Source organism: Dermacentor variabilis, chromosome 9 (assembly GCF_050947875.1).
Source record: "Dermacentor variabilis isolate Ectoservices chromosome 9, ASM5094787v1, whole genome shotgun sequence".
Taxonomy (NCBI): Eukaryota; Metazoa; Arthropoda; class Arachnida; order Ixodida; family Ixodidae; genus Dermacentor; species Dermacentor variabilis.
Genome location: NC_134576.1, coordinates 2272277 through 2277004, shown reverse-complemented (window position 1 = coordinate 2277004; position 4728 = coordinate 2272277). Strand labels below are relative to the sequence as shown.

Here is a 4728-nt window from a genome sequence, read left to right as displayed (position 1 = left end):
CCCATGAGATTAATTCAGCCTCTCTGACTTTCCGCTTGACCTTCTTTGTTGCTGTGTTGCCCACCTCACAGGCCGCATACTTGCTGGTAAGCTTCCTAGTTCTTTTCCTCCACTGTGAATCAATGTTTTGCCTGTACAGATACCTGAACACTCTCCCAGCCCATTTACTTTCCTCCATATTCCTCAGCCGTTCTTCATACTCAATTTTACTGCGAGCTTCCCTCACTTCAAAACTAGTCCAGCCCATATCCCCTTGCACAGCTTCATTTGTAGTCTTCCCGCGAGCGCCCAATGCGAGGCGACCCACTGACCTTTGGTTCCCGTCGAGTCCTGATTGTACCCCTGATTTAAAGCAAACAACCGCATTTCCAAAAGTAAGTCCTGGAACTATTACCCCTTTCCACATACCTCGGAGGACCTCGTACCTATCGTATCCCCATAGCGCTCTGTGCTTCATTATGGCTGCATTTCTCTTCCCCTTGACTGTTATGGTTTTTTCCTGTGTTTCCATATATCCGTTGCCTTCGTTTATCCATATACCAAGGTATTTATATTCTGTTACCCGAGGTATTTCTTGGCCCTGTATCTCCACTGTCTGTTCACTGTTTTCATTGAATACAATAACACCTGATTTTCTAACACTAAATTTCAAACCTAAATTGTTGCCTTCCTGTCCACAGATATTAGCCAGACGTTGCAAATCACTTTGCTTGTTTGCGAGCAACACAATGTCGTCCGCATAAAATAAACCTGGGAGTAATGCATACCACATACCTTGCATACCACAGCGCAGCAGCGCCAGATTTCCCTCTAGGTAATGTAGTGAGAAACTCTATGGCCCGGGGCACAGCAGACAAAAGGTGCCCGAAATGTCTACGTTCACCTATGACGTCACGTCCGCTATAACCCCTGATGTCACATCCGCTCATTTCCATGGCGTCTGTCTTACGGAGGCGGCTGCGCTGCGAAGCGGTTCGTATTCCGTGCCCACTTAGAGCGTGAGTAATTCATCTTTCCGCGCTGTATGCGTGTAATAAAGGAGTGGGGCTGTGAGCTGTTTGATGCGTTACCATTAGGTACCTTGCGCGCATATTTTGTCTCATGGCCGCGTCAAATTGCATCCGGCATGTGGAATGGGCCGTGGCATATCTTATATGGAGCTGCTCATGTGAGTGGTATTGCTTCCGTCAGGATCGTCAATGCGTGCACAGAACCATTCAGTAGTCTGATTCAGGGGAGGGTGCGCGTAAAAACGAGGACGTAAGAAAACACTGGCATGACGAGCTGTTCCGTCAGATCGCGTTACATCGCGCTTTTTTTCTAAGACCATCTCGCTCGACCGAGAGGATCTTAGAACAGCATTACTACTGCTTTTTTACAGCTTTGCTGCGGCTCATTTTAGCATCACTTGCATTCTTTTAATAATACAAATGGCATCGCTGCGCGGAAGAGCGTCTCTTGAAGTTTCCAAACAAGAGCCAATGCCGCCGTGCCTGCATGCATACACGCTTACCTTTCCTAACGCAGCTAAGCCGCGGCACTAGCTCTGCTACTGCGTGATACAGGGTCACTGTGATAATAAAATTAAAAAGAACAAACGAAATTAATGCAGAAAATGTCAAACGTTGCCAAGCGTGATAAACGGACCTGCCTCGCTAGATGAATTGAAGAAATCGGCGTCCTGAAGTCAGCTTCGCCGCAGTAGACTACGCGGTGAAGCATGTCAGAACTGAAGAGTGACCGCTTTCACCGACATATATGTGTTCCTTAATGATGTACTTGTGGACCTGCCGTCTCCTATTACATTACGCGCGCCGAGGCGTCTAAGTGTACCGGCCTTCAGCGCTATTTCGGACGTGGCTGTGATGCTTTGAACCGTTGGTTTGTCGACCTCGTAAGCCAGTTAATGTTTACACGGCCATTTTTTTCCGAACTGTTGATTTCTTCCATAATAGCTACATAATTTCGTAGTTTCCTGTTCAACTGCTTTGGTCATATGCGAGTCAAGGTGTTCTCTTTAGCCGAGCGCAGTTTTTGAAAGCGAAACGACGCTTTTGCATCAGCATATAGTGCCGTCGCCCTTTTACAACACAGTCAAACAATGTCATTTTGTATGTCACTGGGAAACCGCCGAACGCAGGGAACTCACTCGCATGCGGGGCACTGCATAACTAGCCACTGGATTAGCGTGCCTCTTGGGAAGCTGCTTTGCATCAAAGGCCAGGTAACCTTGCTATAATTCACCGCAAAACATGTGCCTAACTGCTTAACATATTTGTATTGCGGTGAAGCTAACCTTACGCAACCGAATTTCGCAACGCTTTTTAGACTCCTGTATCTCTACCAGCCACTACAAACGCTTGTCGGCACGTTTCTTGGCAAAGGTCCAGCTAAATCTCCCCTGTTGGGAGTGGGGGAGACTCACGTATATGAAAACTGCCAAGGAAAGCAGTTGCCCTGATGAAGGCACGCTCCCCTGTCGAAACATTTGCACCAGCCTGTTCGACCACCGTTATCACCGCAACATATTTGTGTTGCGGTGAAGCATGCCGATATTGGGGAAGATTTACGTGAATCTGGAATGTATGGTTTCTGTCAGCGACGAACCTAATGTTCTACTCTCAACAAAGCAGATTTTCGCGGCAGGATGCATGATGTCTTGAGAACTTTTGTTGGCTAAAGCCATACATGCCAGGTTAGCTCTTGTCACAATAATATGCTTTACCGCAATACACAAGAGGCCTCGCTGCAGGACACGCCTGCCGTAGTTAGCCAAAACCTTACGTGACCGTTCACTGCAAAACACCTCCTGTATTGTGGTGAATCGTAATAAAGCACATTTGTCAGTTTAGAATGTAAAGACCCTTGCCCTTCGCTTTTGTAATATTATGACTCAGTTTAATGAGAACATGTATTCACTGCTAAAAACATCCACATTGAAATAGAGATATGAACACTGATGGCAGCCTGTGTGATGTTATATCCCTTTACTTTTATGTGTACCTGTCACGCTGCCATTATTAAATTTTCCTGTACTTTGTAAGGTGCTGACGTACATAACATTACATCACAAGGAGCCACTGTGTAATTAGAGTTCAAGGACCAGTGTGATGGCTTTTCTCAAGAAAGGTTTGGGTTATGTTGTTGTGAAGGTTTTTTTTTAGAGAGGTAGCTTTCTGAGAAGAAATCAGATGTCAGGAAATAGACCTCAATGGCACAGTAATCTTGGCTGCCTTTGCTCAAACGTGCCCTAGACATAATTGAGTAATTTGCACTTGCAACTGGACAGCAGCCTTAGCTTGGGAGACCATTGATATGGCATATTTTATCAAACTAGGTGACACATAGCATTACCAGTCCAAATAGAGACCTGTTTGAATGTTTGTCACCTTTAACACCTAGATTTTTTACCATGAATTCAGAAAAATCTGTAGCACATATAGAACCTAGATTTTAAATGCTGTATAAGTTGGCTTCTTGTTCACTGCAGCTGTGCTCGGCTTCTGTCCAAACGGGAGAGCACTTCTGCACAGCTTATTAGGGAACATTCTTATTTACATACCTTCTTTTTATTTATCTCGCCTACAATCACAATCAAATGCTTATAGCACATGAATGTGCTGTGCATGAATCTTAACTTACAATGCCATGTTCAACAGCACAGTGCATGTAGCTTGTGTTGGTTCATTCAAGCTAAGCATTGTTACAGCCTTTAACTGTAGGTATCATGGTATGAGAGCAGAGAAATGGATATGCAAAGACAGTTGGGCACATTGAGACAACATCTTTGTTGTGTGTGAAAAAGTGACAGATACACAATATGGGGCGAACGCATGCACTTTCATATTTTCTCGCGCACAAAAAAAGCCGGAGGAATAAGGTTTCTTCACTGTGCCATAGAAACTATATGTTTGCTCTCAAAGGTAATTCTGATTCGTTGGATATGTTCCTGTTTTCTTGAGTGTGCTTTAGTTTTTGCACGTTAATGTTTCAAACTCGTTTTTATTTTCACAGACTGAACATCCCATGTCTTGGTTTGACTTCCTGCTACAGGATACTTGCACTTAGCATGGAGTGATGAAGCAGATCAGTGTACTTTTATTAAATGTGCAGATTTTAGCAGTATAACAGCCGTTCATGAAAAAAACATGTGTGCTGAAAATAAAGTGTTCTTACCCACATTCCTCGTTGTCTATTTATTTATTTATTAATACTGTCAACCCTCATAGAGGGTCATAACAGAGAGGACAATACAATTACATAAATCAAATATGGACAATGTCAATGTACGTAACGTTGCCTAACACTTGTCAATTCACTCTGAATAAGATGTTCACTTGAATGCTGTTCAGCACACTTCTGACATTTGTCAAAATACGTACAATGAATATCAAGTCACACATATCACTTGGCACTTCAAAACTAATTCGAAAACTCCCCTAAATATGCTTCAGCAGCATCTTCAAAGTCGGTGACATCTTTTAGGCTAACAATAGCGTTTGGCAATTGGTTCCACATTTCTATCGTATCCAGGAAAAATGAGTATCGATATGTATCACTGTTGGTACAGTCCGGCTTTATGACGTAGTCGTGGTTAGTTCGCGGGTATCTTTTGCCTGGAGCATGTAGATATTTGAGCTTATCAATCTAAAGTTGATCCTGCATTATTTGATGAAGCACCTTCAGCCTATATTTTTTCCTACGTACCTCAAGAAGATAGAAGTTGCA

General features: G+C 43.6%; 1 long non-coding RNA gene across 1 annotated transcript; it reads left to right on the top strand.

The window, feature by feature from the left end:
- Window positions 1-933: 933 nt before the first annotated feature.
- Window positions 934-4181, top strand: LOC142558247 (uncharacterized). Its single transcript, XR_012822997.1, has 2 exons — window positions 934-998; window positions 4015-4181. It is a non-coding gene; the product is annotated as an uncharacterized LOC142558247 (long non-coding RNA).
- Window positions 4182-4728: the final 547 nt, after the last annotated feature.